Raw genomic sequence first — 15048 nt, 5'->3', positions numbered from 1 at the left:
TCATTTGGGTAAATGTTTTATTTTGATGCTTGTGCATACCTTGACCTTTTATTTAAGGGGTCACTTGGGTGAATGGTTTATTTCAGTGCTTGTGCATATACCAGGGCATGTTACTGAAGAGGTTGCTTGGGTGAAATGTTTATTTTAGTGCAAACCCTGGTACTAAAACCAACCCTTGCCCGTTCCCCAACATGACACCCAACCTTATTGTCTCCAAATTCAACTCATATTTCATTGATACAATAGCAAATCTTACTGCTTCATTTTCTTCCCTCCTTCCTAGTAATCCTAACCATAACTCATCCTCCTCCTCAGACCTTCCTCAGCATAGCACATTCCCAACATCATCTACTCAACATCAAGAAAAATGTCCTACCCATGCAGAATTTAACCTTTCCTCTATTTCTACTTCATATATAAAAAACTCTTACTAAAGCTAAAACCTTGCTGTAACTCAGCTGATAACATTCCTGCCAAATTCCTCAGAACTGCCGCTGATTCAGTAGCTTATCCAATTAGCATCCTAATCAACGGGTCAATCCAAGAATCTTATGGTCCATCTTTAATGAAAAAAGCCATTATCCTACCCCTCCACAAAGGAGGTCTCTCCTCTGACATCTCGAATTTCTGACCTATTGCTCTTCTTTCCCCTATATCCAAAATTCTCGAAAAATGTATCCAAAAACAACTAGTTAACTACCTGTTAAATAACAAGATTCTGTCTCCTACACAACATGGATTCCATTCTGGCCACAGTACTTCTACTGCTCTCCTATCCTTCATAGATATCATTAACAAAATCTGTGATCTGGCCATATAGCATCCACCCTTTTTCTAGATCTGTCAAAGGCTTTTGATACCATATCCCATTCCATCCTTCTTTCTCAACTCTCCTCTATAGGGCTGTCTTCTTCATCCCTTGCATGGTTTGAAAGTTATCTACATTCTAGACAGCACTCCGTAAAATGGCAGCACTCAATCTCTCCATACCTCCACAACCTTACCGGCATCCCCCAAGGCTCAATTCGTAGCCCCCTCCTATTTAATATTTTAATTAATAATTTACACCAAGCCTTACCAACTCCTCCCTAGTTCAATATGCTGATGACTCGACCATAGTTTGTTCTGCCCCTAACCCCACCATCCTACAACAAATGACGCAAACAGCTTTCTCTACCGTTGAATCTTAGCTTCACCAAAACCACCTGTCCTTAAATGTCAAAAAAACAAAACTTATGTTTTGATCCCTAAAAAGAATACTTCTATCAATGTCCAAGACTTTAACATTCTCTCATTGAACTCCATAAAGATGGAACTCGTCACCAGTACCAAACTATTAGGGATTATAATTGACAGCACACTAAAATTTGATCTTTATATCCAATCCAACATTTCTAAAACCCACAAAAAGCTTGGCCTCCTATACAGACACAATAAATTCCTCTCCCCTGCTACTAAACAAGCCCTTGCCTTCTCTTATCTGCTTCCTTCTCTAACCTATGGTGCTCCTCTACTATCTAACCTGCAGTCCTCTTTAAAACTGAAGTTAGAATCCTGTTAGAACAAAATCGCCAAATTTGCTTCTAACTGTCATTATTTGACCCATCATTGTGTAGCCTTAAGGCATCTCCACTGGCTCGAATTCCCACAATTCTTGCTACATCTCCAACTAACTACTTCTCATAGACTAAGATACAAACCACAAGACTGCCCTGCACTCAACTCCTTATTTACCCCTTACTCCCCCACTAGGTCACTACGCTCAGAAAATCAAAACTTACTTCAAGTCTATAAACCAAACCTTCCAGCTGGTAAACTTCTGTATTCTTGGACTATGGCAAGGCACTGGAATGATCTCCCCCTCTTCTGTATGCTCTGAACAACACCCCTTCAAATTCAAATCTGCCCTCCAAAATCACCTTCTTTCCAATTGGATTTTCAACTGCAGTACCCTCTATAACGCTGTCACTTAACCCTCTCTCCTTTATTAGCACTCCCTGTACTGCTCTCTTCGTAATTAACTTATGATCTTTGCTGCCTCTAAACTCACTTTTCTGTCCTGTTGCATAATCTTATTACTACATTTTATAGCAGCTAGGTTGTATAGTAGCATTATAGTTGTAAGCTGTACCTCCTCTGATTTATTGCATGGTAGACTCCACTGTACACACTGTAACTACCTTGTGGTAGCCACCTCTGTACTGTTATGCAGAGTTTCTATGTAAAAACAGTTTTTCTGTGTAAAATGTACCTCATTGCTGGTATCATTTATGTATATTTTTGTAGTAACATTTGTAAACATAGTAACCACCTCATGATGGTTACCTCTAGAATGTAAAGTAGTTTTCCTTATTGTATTACCCTACTGGAGCTTTTCTCCCCGGGCCTACACTGAAAATGGGCTCTCATCAGCCCAGTTGACTTTCCCGGTAAACAAATGTAATAAATAAATAACTAAATACATAAATTGTGCATAACTGGCAATATTAGTGAAGACGTTGCCTAGGCAAAATGTTTTATTTCAGTGCTTGTGCATATTACTGAAGGGGTCACTTGGGTGAACTATTAATTTTTGTGCTTGCGCATACCTGGCGATATCACATAAGGGGTCACTTGGGTGAAATGTTTATTTTAGTACTTGTGCAGACCTGGAGATATTATTGAAGGGGTCACTTGGGTGAATGTTTCAGTTTGGTGCTTGTACATACTACAAAATGTTACTGAAGGGGATGCTGGAAAAGATAATGCATTTGTGTGTCAGCGAAGTGCTTGTGCATACATGGTCAGACTGCTGAAGTGATCACTGAGCAAAATAATTTATTGTGACATTTTAGTGCTTGCACATAGATACTTAATACACACTAATGAAGAGGCTGCTGGGGAAAATAATTCATTAGTGGGTCAGGAAAGTACTTGTACATACTTGGTTAAACAAGTTCATGGACAGCAACTCCAATATCAAAGGTAAAGTACTGCATTTAACAATTGATGTGCGTACCACAGAGATGTTAGATTATGAATTGCAAAACTGCCTTCTAAGCATGCTATGCTTTACAACACTTCATTTGCATATCATTATTTTTTTAGATCTTGCTCATTAGCATAAATGGCCTCTATGAATCGCATCTTTGCTATGCTCACTCGTAAGCATCAGGAATACCCCTATCGCATTTGCACAAACAGCTATGAATACCACCCTAAAACTAATACTGAAAACAGCCTTGACATCTAGGAATAAAATCCAACCTATAAACCAATTTATTCTCCCTATCCTAACTTACAGTTTTGGTGTGATTGACTGGCCCCAAAAGGTATTGGATCAGTTGACAGAAAAACAAGAAAAATGCTTCAAGCTTATCAAATGATACATGAAAATCAGTATATACCAAGATTTAGCATTCCATGCTGTGAAAGAGGTATGGGTCTCCTCAAAATTGATTACATATATAGATATGCAGTCATGGACCTGCAAGCATATCTGGGGACCTCTTCATATCCAAACATAGAGGACATTTTAAAACATGAGATGATGAAGTCTAAGATGACCTCTCTGCTTAGTTTAGCAGAAGCATTCTGGTGTCAAGTGGGAATGGAAATCATACCAAAAGTAGAAAACATCAGGCAGCAATTAAATGTGCTAAAAAAAATAAAAGAAAGAATATAAGAGAAGGATCAGACGAAAAGGAAAGAAATGTGGAAAAGCCATAAATATGGTAGCAAGATCTCCTGGAACAACCTCATGTTGATCAGGATTTATTGCAGAATAGTTAAGGACAAGTGAGTTGAAATCAAAGGATGAAAGGTTAATAATGGCAGCCTAGGATAGTAGACTAAATACATGTTTTTTTTTTTTTTTTACAAAGTCCACTGAACATGTGGGAGAAACAAACAAATGTAGGATCTGTAAAAAAGAATTGGAAACAGTTACATACCTCGCTGCTAGGTACGATACATTCATTGCAGAGGGGCTGTACATTGAAAGGCACAGTAATGCGGCAAGACTGTTGAACTCAGGATTGTACAAACACTACAATATAGAAGTAAATGAGAAGCATTGCAAATATGAATCACAAAACCTTTTACATGGGATGACCTATTACCAACATTTGAAAAAATAGACGTTTGAAAACCAGACATATGTAGTCATTAAAAAATGGCAAAAATAGCATTGATCATTGAAATTGCTACACCTAGAGATAAGTGACTCACATAAACAGAGACTCAAAGTCATAAAATGCCAGGATTTGCAGGCAGAAATGACAGCAATGTGGAGGAAAGATACCCACACAGGTCCAATAGTAGTAGGATCAATGGGCTTAATAAAAAAAAATCTACAGTCAGATTTAAATATGCCACCAATACATGTAACTCCATATGAATTGCAGGAGGAGTCAGTTCTGAGCACATTGCGGGTGCTGTGAAGAGCACTTTTGCCTAACATCAAAGACTGAAACAATACTAATTTCATGAACGTTAATTATACTCTGAGTTAGGAATGGGGTCCATTCTTATTGTATCAGTAACCAGATAGCTTTGGAGAAATTGAAAAAAAAAAAACAGAGAAAGTTGAAGGAGAACAGAATACGGTAGTTTGTTCAAACATGCAGGAAAGCAGAAAACAACTTGGTAAAGAAAATTTGTAAGAAACAGAAAGAAGTCAAGAGGAGATGAGCATATCTGGCCAAGAGGTAGATGGACTGTGCGAGAGAAAGCCTGCAATAGTACTGACTGTCAAAGAAGGTTGGAATGTGGCTCTGAATTGAGTGATTTAGCAATAGTTGACACAACACTCTAACTACATGTAGGAATGGGAAAAAGGCGATCACCAAAAACTGCCAACAGGTCAAAAAAGTAACTAAAAAAACATATGCCAAGACCCTGGAAGAAAACATAATGAAGCTTACGGACAGGACGACTTAGTCAAGCCTTGTAGTTGTTGATTTAACAGTGCAGTCCAGAGAAATCCACAGGATAAAAATGCCAAGGAACAAAGCTTTTCAGCTGTAAAATAGTTTAATCCAAGCATTCGCTTCACAGGAAAAAACACTGAAATCACACTAACGCTCCAAATGCAAGTACGTTTTCGTTTCAAAAACTTCCTCAGATGTGAGCTGGTAACTACATCAGTGCATATATATACATCAATTAACATTTAAAACCACCAATCTCATGCTGCATAGTAAATGAGGCATAATTGAAAATGATGTCATGAAAACTTTTAAAGGCACATTCTAAATGCCTTATTTCTTGCATAAAATGTACTATTGACCTAACTGTACTAATAACAATCAAATATCATACCAGTTGTCTAAAAGTTTGCAAACTCTATGATACAGTCACTTTTATTACTTTAATTTAAACTTTAAATTCTCTAAAATCTTTTAAAACCTTTTCTAAAAAAACTTTAATACAATGCCATCTTGTGGAACAAAGTTGAACTACCATTTTCTATTATAGAGAATGTATGCTTCCTCGGAATTTCTCTGACCCCAGAACTTATATGAACTAACTATTGTAATCATGCTTACAAAATCCAGAGCAATACAGTAATAAGCAGCTATCCATGTTAATAAAAATGTTTAAAATCTTCATGTTAAATAAATAAATGAATAACATGCAAAATAGCAAAATGGAAGATGCAAATACTTTAAAAACATTCTAAAAACACTTAAAAAATTCTTTCAGTTTCATGACGTCAGTGTAGTTCATCATCTTATGTTGAAAAATATATTGCTAAAATACAGGCTGAGATAGCAATCCTGACATGGAAATTAGTTAATAACTTAATAAATAAGTAAAGGGAGAACATTAGATTCCTGTTTGGGATCTATAATTTTGCAGCTCTTAATTTGAGGAGGGGGGCAATGGAAATACTTTCAAAAAGGGGATTAATGATAAAGACAATGGTTATAAAACTGTCGACTATTGTACGATGAAGATGTTTACAAATGTGCAAAATGTGCATTAATATAAAACATAGCCCAGTTCTACCAAATTAGTGCTCATCCCTTCTGATACTAATTCATTTAAGCATAAAAACAAAGCATTCTTCATGATGCATGCATATCAAAGAGCTCAGTGTCACAGTTTCAGGCAATATCTCAAATGAACACATCACTGTGCTTTTATACTTTACAGGACTAAAGATTTAATTACATATCTCATTCAAAATGGAAGCTTGACATTTCCAAGATTTTACATCTTCTTACCACTGGAGGCCCTGTCACTGATCAAGTGGATGTTCTCTGTACAGCCCACATTAATAACAATCTTTATTTTAAATATCTTAAAAGTAAAGACCATGCAACAAAACTCAAGATTAGGCACCAATATACACATTAAAATTACATTTCTTCTGTCTTAAATAATCTTAAAGAAGCATATTACACAGCTTGAGCTCTCTCTCTCCTTAAAATATAATCTGAAACATTGATACAAACACATTCAGTTATCATCATAACATTGTATTATTACAGAAAGCATGCTAACACTAATTTGAATTAAGACCCAGAGTAGCTGGCCAGAAGTCGTGTAAGCACTGACATGTTGGTTAGAAAATGAATATTTTAACTTTAAGCTTTATCGTAAGGTTTTTCAGAATGTCACACTGAGCCTTTCCTACACCCAAGAAAAGCCTGTGTTTTCCTTGTTCGCCAAGGTTACCTTTCTGAAATGTGTGCACTCTCTCTCATACACACACTCACACTCACAAACCAAAAATGAACATGGTTCAAGCCTAAAGCAAAATTTTAACTACTGATTTACAAGTAGATGCAGATATTTAGCATTATCCTTTCTGAACTTATAGGGAGTTAAAATTTTTAATGTCCAACATTTTAGACCTGCCTGTGTCACTCCTCATTTTTAAGAAATACATTTCTAAAAAAATGTATTTGAAAGTTGAAAAGGTAGAACTGCAAAGCAAACTAAAAGTATCCAGCAGAATGTAAGTTGTTTTCTTCATTCTTTTATTATTATGATGTATGATTATAGACACAAATAAAACAATGTTCCAGAAGAAATACAAAAACATAGTACAGAATAATCCTTATTCCACACACAAGGCACATACATATAGACCTAGTACATTTGTCGCCTCACAGTAAGACGTTGTCCTGTTCGATTCTCAGCTAGAGCGTCTTCTGTGTGGAGACATGCATGAATGGGCGTACCTTCATTGAAGGTTGTGGTCAGGGCATGCAACTTGGCATGTAAATATCTACTGCCAATCATTAGCGGACCGGAGTTCCGCTGTGGCGACCTCTAACTGGGAAAAGCCGAAAGACACAACACATTTATATACAGAAAAACAATATAGTCTGTAGCAATACTCAACTCATTCCAAATTCCTCTCATATGTAACTATGGACCATTCATTACACCCCTCTTAATTCAACATCCTAACGTGATGATGTCACAGTTTTATTACTCCTTCTATTTCAGTCACCAGTTTGCGTAATCCCAATATGTAGTCTAAGTTATACAGGTATTGTACTTGATAAAGACATACTTTTAATATCAAACAAGGTTTGGTATTCACTGCATCCTAAGGGAAACTAGACATGATTCTGATATGCTACATGGATTGAGGCCAATTTCAAATATGCATTAAATTTACTGAGTTGACAAGATGAAGTACCTCACCCCCACACATAAAGCATCAGACTAGCTTTGCACAGGATATACTGTTAATCTGGTAATATCTACGGGTTACACTTTTATTGATAAGTATGTCAAGATTTTTGAAAGTGGACAACTAGTAACGAAATGGATTGATATTAAAAATTCCAAGGGAACCGATAAGCAATATTCATTATTCAATGCTTTTTACAATTTTCAACCCACCCACTATACTTAAATATAATAATCCTTTCTCTAGACTTGCTAATTCTTCCTCTCATCCCCACTCACCTGCAGTATTCTCCACCTTTGGACCCAGTCTGTCTTTCCTCTCCTGTATCGTCCTCATCTACCAGCAGGTCCCTGCTCTGTATATACTAGACCCTTCAGTCTCCAGACCTTTCTCTAGCAAGCACCCTTTACACCTCACCTCCTGCAAACTGCAACTCTAATGTCTCTTCCAAATTCCACCCCCAAACAAAATTCCCACCCACTGGGAATATGGTTGCCAAAAATACTGTTCCAAACTCACCTTACTGGGTATTAGATGGTTCATACCTCTGTTCACTTCCACCACATATGCAAATGGTTCCCATTTTCCACCCCACATCTCCAACAATTTGCCTTAGCCTCCCATCCCCCTTTAAATATTTCAACAGTGTCTTTCACCTCCTAAGCAGTATGTCGCCGCATACATTTTCCTCTGGTACCATCAGCACCCCTACCATTTCCAGTCCTCTTCCTTTATAACCTCTTCTCCTTACTCTATATCCCAAACAAACGATACTTCCTCAGACATGACATAGCTTAATTTGTCATCTTAACTCCCAAGCCTCTATAAATTCCCCAGCTCTACTTTTTACCTTCCATGTCCAGCTGCCTTGGACAGTCACCTGACCTTCACTCCATTCACATGCTCATTTTCCTCTCACTTACTAACTTCTAAATCGTTTTAAGCACTCTCCTGTAGAAGAGGCATTTCTTTGCTTATTCCACATTCCTGCTACAACTACACAAAAGAAAGTAGGTCCTTACCTTCCCCCAACAAAATCATCAACAGTCCACATCCCTGAATGTTCCTGCCTCTGCAGCTTTCTAAGTAACTCTTTTGGCATATTCCTCCAAAATGTCCTTAATCCACACTGCTTCCTAAAGTCAGCTCTCTTTCCAAACAGTTCTGCAGCATTATGTCAGAGTCCTTCTCTGTCCTTTCATAAACTTCTATATATCCTCCTTTCATTCTTTCTTTTCACTTTATCTATTCCATTTCATCAAACTCTAACCCCTAATCCTCTATGATGCAATTATTGCAGCTATATACCTATGACAATCTGGGTCCCCCAACCTCTTAACTTTTACTTAACTCTCAGCCTTTCCTCCTTAAATCACCCTCTTTTCCCACTCCAGATAAATGTGTCAGAGATTCTGTAAATGTCTCCAATAACATCTCCTGAGGCCTAATCTAAATATGTCCACTGAAAGATATAGCATGAGGCAGAACCACATCCACGCATCCATCTAACTCTCCCTGCCCACCTATCCTATATATATCAGTTCTTCTCACTTGCACTGACCCATGCATCATCAAACCCTACTTCTTCCCTTCTTCCACCTGCAGCAGTTCAAGTGCTACAGTGTTCCCTTTCACTATCAAAAAGCCACTTATTTGTTGTGGTGACAAAGAATCCTGGATTCTACCCCATAATCAACAAACAACTTAATAATTCCTGAAAACTTCTTCCTTGAATCCTTTGGAAGCATCGTATAGTCAATCTCAAAAAGAGAAACACTTTTTCCTGCCACCTTTCCTCCAGAAATATTCTAATTGTGTGCATCGGACACTTGATAACCAGTGAAAACATTCAGTAGGAAATGTTTCCATTTTGACCTCCTCTGACCATCCTCCATTTTAAGTAACTTCATCCTTAGCTCACTGCAAACAGTTTTCACTCTGTAAAACCACAGTCATTCTCCTTTCACTGTATTCAGCACTCTTTTCATGTAACCCCATTAACATTGTTGAAAGCCTTCTGAACTTTCATAAGGACAATGCCTACTTTATCATTCCCTTCCTTATCTTCCCATTCAATAAAATTTAGCAATATCCTCCAATGGTCCACTGATGACCTCTCTCTAACAACACCCTACCAGCTTGTAGTACTTTCTCCAGCCTTGCAGTCAACAACTTTTCAAATGGTTTTGCATCAGTAATCCATAGAGAAATAGACCTATAATTCTTCACATTTTCCCTGTCCCCCTTCAACCTGTACAGGACCATTACTATTACTTTCTCCATTGTATCCATGAGATTGTGATCTGTAGTGAGAGTAGGGAACAGGTGGAGGAGACCCTGGAGAGGTGGAGATATGCTCTAGAGAGAAGAGGAATGAAGGTCAGCAGGACTAAGACAGAATATATGTGTGTGAATGAGAGGGAGGATAGAGGAATGGTGAGGATGCAGGGAGAAGATGTGGCGAAGGTGAATGAATTTAAGTACTTGGGATCAACAGTTCAGAGTAATGGTGAGTGTGGAAGAGAGGTGAAGAAAAGAGTACAGGCAAGATGGAGTGGGTGGAGAAGAGTGTCAGGAGTGATTTGTGATTTGTGACAGACGAGTACCAGTAAGAGTGAAAGGGAAGGTCTACAAGAGGGTAGTGAGACCAGCTATGTTATATGGGTTGGAGACAGTGGCAATGACAAAAAGGCAGGAGTCAGAGCTTGATGTGGCAGAGTTGAAGATGTTAAGATTTGCACTGGGTGTGACGAGGATGGACAGGATTAGGAATAAGTATATTAGAGGGTCAGCTCAGGTTGGAAGGTTTGGAGACAAAGCCAGAGAGGCAAGATTACGTTGGTTTGGACATGTGCTGAGGAGGGATGCTGAGTATATTGGGAAAAAGTTGCTAAGGATGAAGCTGCCAGGTAACAGGAAAAGAGGAAGGCCTGAGATAAGGTTTATGGATGTGATGAGAGAGGACATGCAGGTGGTTGGTGTGACAGAGCAAGATGCAGAGGACAGGAAGAAATGGAAACAGTTGATCTGCTGTGGCGACCTCTAACAGGAGCAGCCGAAAGAAGAAGAAGAAGAAGATCCAGGAGGCACACCCTCTCTGTCACATTATTATCACTCCTGCTATAATAGCATCAATGTGGATATCCAGTCTGTTATAGAAATTGATTGGGAAGCTATCAGACCCCTCTTTCTCAGCCATCCTTCAGTTGATGTATCACTTCCACCACTTTGTCAACTCTGACCTTCCTATTAATCTTTCTGCTCTCCTCCTCCTTAGCACTGTTCATATCCAGCTGCTAAATAAACTCATACCTCTTCCCACCCTTCTGTATAACCTAGCATAATAAATTGTGAGCACCTTCATCATCTCCACATTAGACATGTTTCTTTCCACAAACTCATCTTTGATACCTTGAATCCACCCCTTCTTCCTCTGATCCTTCATTTGCACAGTAACATCTTGATAACACCAAACTGCCCTTCACCTTGCCAGCTACATCTGGGTCTCTGACTCGTCTAACTCCTTTAACTGTAGCCTACCACTTTCCACCTCCTTTCCCTTTCACTTCGCTTTTACTCCTTCCTACATACAACCTAACTACCTGCTTCTCCAGCTGCCTTCCTAATTCTCCAGCCCAGTGGTTCCCAAACTTTTATGGGCCAAAACCCACTTTCAAAAATGGCAATTTTTGTGACCCACTACTCCCGTCGGTGTGGGTGCATGTGAAGTGAGCACAGTCCTCCTTAAAGGAGGAGATGCTGCCACCATGGACTGTTTTTTGGGGGGATTTAAAGGGGACATGTAAACTATTCTCATACTCTAGTTATTAGCAGAGCTGGGTCATGGTCAAATGGGACCCTAGACAGGGTAATAGAGTGGGCCTTCCCAGGGCAGCCAGACCTCCACCTCATCGTGCAGTCCCCTCCCCAGCCTTAGCAGTATTCCATTAGTTGGTTATTTCTCCCCAGTTACCATGAACACTATTCAAACCTATCAGTGTGTATGCTGTTTTCTTATTTTCTTCTACAGTGTTACAGATATTGAAATAAAATGCATAAATACCGATAGCCATTTGCTAAAAAAAAATGCAGTCTCACAATGAAAACAGACTTAGCATGAGCAGTAAACCTCTCTGCCATTGAAACTCACATTCATTGAAACGGCATGAAAACCCACATTCATAGAAAACTTATCTGGCCAGTGGAGAATTAAGTTTACCTTTGGGCTATTTTCAAACCACAGGCTCCATGCACACATTTTTAGGGCCATGCATTCATGCATGTGTTCTTTAAGTACAATCCTGATTGTATTAAATTATACACCTTGTATAATACAACACCACTTGTGTGTTTTACATTTGTAGTTTTGAACATTTTTTCCAGTAAGCAATGAAACAAAATGTATGGGCAAATAATGACAAAACTGCCCATTTCAGAAAATTTTAACCATAAAAGGCCACTCAAACATCTGTCATTGCAGTCCAACAATATCATTCAATAAGCACAATCTCTCTTCTGCAGAAGTAAAATTCATCCGAATAGTTCTAATTTAAAGAGATATTTAACTAATAAAGAGGCTGCTACTGGGAAACAACTTTACATTTCAGTGTTTCAACTACAAATGCAGTGCCTGCTACCCTTGAAGAATTAATTGCCTACGTTACATTACAGAAAAATTGATACGCTGGTAATATTGCAATAGGGAATGACCGATAAACCAACACGTTCATAATTACTAGGCATCTTATACAAAGGAGGACACACTCAGGAATGCAGAACCCCTGTCTACCTTAAAATGTAACAAATAAGGCATTGCATACCATGTCATCTTATACAAAGGAAGACATACTCATGAATGCAGAACCCTATCCCCCCCCTTAAAATGCACTAAATAACTGGCTGTTAGGGCATTACATACCATGCCTCCATACCTCTCAACCTCTTAATGCAAGAAATGTGGACAAAACGTAAAATAATCTAGATACAATGGCCCAAAATAGGGACAGAGTTTAAATCCTGCTCTTTTAACTGAGAAAGTTGCTAGAATAACAGTATTTGGGCTAGCATGCATTTTCTGAAGGATGTGAAGTCTGAAACTCATATATATATGTGAGTCTATATTAGTAGTTCAAACGCACAATTGTCCGAATGCTGAAACATCAAACTGGGAAGTTCGAAATGTCAAAATAGTGAAGCTGCGGAACACCGAATTTTGGGCAGTTTCCATGGCTTTGCTATTTCCTCCACTGTGGTGCGATCTCAGAGTTCGTATATTTAAGTGGGGGTGTGTGGGGGACACAGTTCCCCACTTTGGGGGGGTGTGGGGGGATGAAGGCCCCCACATTAGGAACAGTTTGAAGTGTACATGTGTTTTTTGGTTTTGTACCGGAACAGCGATTTTTTTTTTCCCCTGGGAAAAAAAATCACTGTTCTGAGTGTTCAAAGTTATTGCATTTTGAACTTCTGGGTTCGACATTTACATAGTCGAACTTATGACAGTTCGACTATGTGATATAGACCCATATATGTCATTATTTAGTGACTTCAGTCCTCTATGATTTGCCACAAAACCACACATTTTATGAGAAACAGTCCAAAACTATTAGGCTAAATCTGGACAGCTCAAAGGTATGTTAAACACACACACACACACACACACACACACACACACACACACACACACACACACACACACACACACACACACACACACACACCTACTTTCTCTTTGCTCTCTCTCTCTCACACACACATGCACACACACCTACCTTTTATATGCTCTCACACAGCAGCACACAGATATGCATACATGTACTCTCTCACACAGCAATACACACACACACACACACACACACACACACACACACACACACATACCTTTTCTCTCATACAGCAATACACATTTTACTATTAACGCTTGGAAACTGCATCAATCAACCTGCATATGGTTGACTTGCAGTTTCCAAGTCGGCAGAATGTCGAACCCAAATCGATCGACTACACTACAGTGAACTGGAAGTGTAAGTTGAGCATTTGGGTTTGACATTGTGCAGGGCAATCGTGTTTCAGTGAGGAACAGGGAATTAGTCCATTTTCTCATTTGAAGTGCGATCTTGGAGTTGGTATATTTAATGTGCAGAGGGTGTGGGGGCTGCAAAACATTAGAATTAATGTACCATTGACTGTACAGTATAACGGTACGTTAATGTTCATAACCTTCTGCTAAGTCAAATACATTGAACAATGGTTGTCAATGTATTCATTTTGGGTTTGATTTACTTTTCAAAATTCCAAATTTCACATTTAGAGTCGACAATTTAAACGGTCGACTGATGTGGATTCAAAATGCCGACAGTAAACCGCAATACACGCACACTATTTCTCATATGAACAGAATGACTAGTTTAAATTACATACACGCATACACACAGTTTCTCTTCCATACAGAAACAAATGGAACAGCAAGTTTAAATTATACACACACATGCACACATACACTTACCTTCTCTATAAACAGAATGGTTATTTTAAATAATTTGCGTGAGTATTGAATGGGTTTACATCTGTGTTGGTGTGCCTGTGTATGATGCACACATGGTCTTCCTTAAAGGAGAAGACACCACCACCACCATGGTGTTAAGAAGTATTTGTTTTTATGTTGAAGCCTTCTGTCCAGATGTGACTCACCCAAAATTAGCTTATGGCCCACACTTTGGGAACTTCTGCTCTAGTCCTTCTAATATTCACTCTTTTCACCAAGAAACTGCCTCTCCAAACTACCTTGACTCCATCCCACTCTGTCTAGTCTATGGTCTCCATCTCCTCTATATTTTCCTGTAATACTTCTATTACCGTCTTCAGCACCCACATGAGGTCTTGACACTGATGAAGGCTCTGTACTAAATCAGCCGAAACCAGTCTGTCATAAGAACCTATATATTTTTATTAAAGTATTTATTATCAGGTGCCTTATTTGCTGGTCCTTGTTTTTCTGTTTGTCTTCCACAATATGCCAATGGTGGAGATTCTGTCTACAATTACCCCCCCGTCCAGTCTATATTTGCCAAACAAATTTTAACAAAATGTGAACTGAGATACCCCACTATAAACAGCATATATCCACAACTTCCCCAGAGTTTCACCGTACACCAATATACTAATTAATTGACTTGATATCTCTCTCCCCTGTAGAGAAGGTAAAACCTCTGCCATTTGGTTTACTGTGCTCCGATACATCAATCAAATTTAATGTCCCTATGCCTTCCATCAATTCCTTTTGAAATGTCTTATGAAAGTCTACTCTTCCACAAAGCACATATTTATTTCCGGATACATTAAGACATTGAAGTCACACATGAAGCCTACCCTATCACAATCCTCCCTAAGGGCCTCAACCTGCCTTAACCTTTCTCTAA

General features: G+C 38.7%; 1 protein-coding gene across 1 annotated transcript in view; it reads right to left on the bottom strand.

Annotated features, from left to right (window-relative positions):
• The window catches only part of GLP1R (glucagon like peptide 1 receptor), a 3029130-nt gene that overhangs the window by 488599 nt on the left and 2525483 nt on the right, over positions 1-15048 (bottom strand). The gene's annotated exons all lie outside the window — the stretch shown is intronic.

The sequence above is a fragment of the Protopterus annectens genome, chromosome 1.part1, assembly GCF_019279795.1.
Source record: "Protopterus annectens isolate FY-2018-M chromosome 1.part1, PAN1.0, whole genome shotgun sequence".
In the NCBI taxonomy this organism is placed as follows: Eukaryota; Metazoa; Chordata; order Ceratodontiformes; family Protopteridae; genus Protopterus; species Protopterus annectens.
Note: the sequence above shows the minus strand (reverse complement) of the source record. Positions and strands in the feature narration are given on the sequence as shown.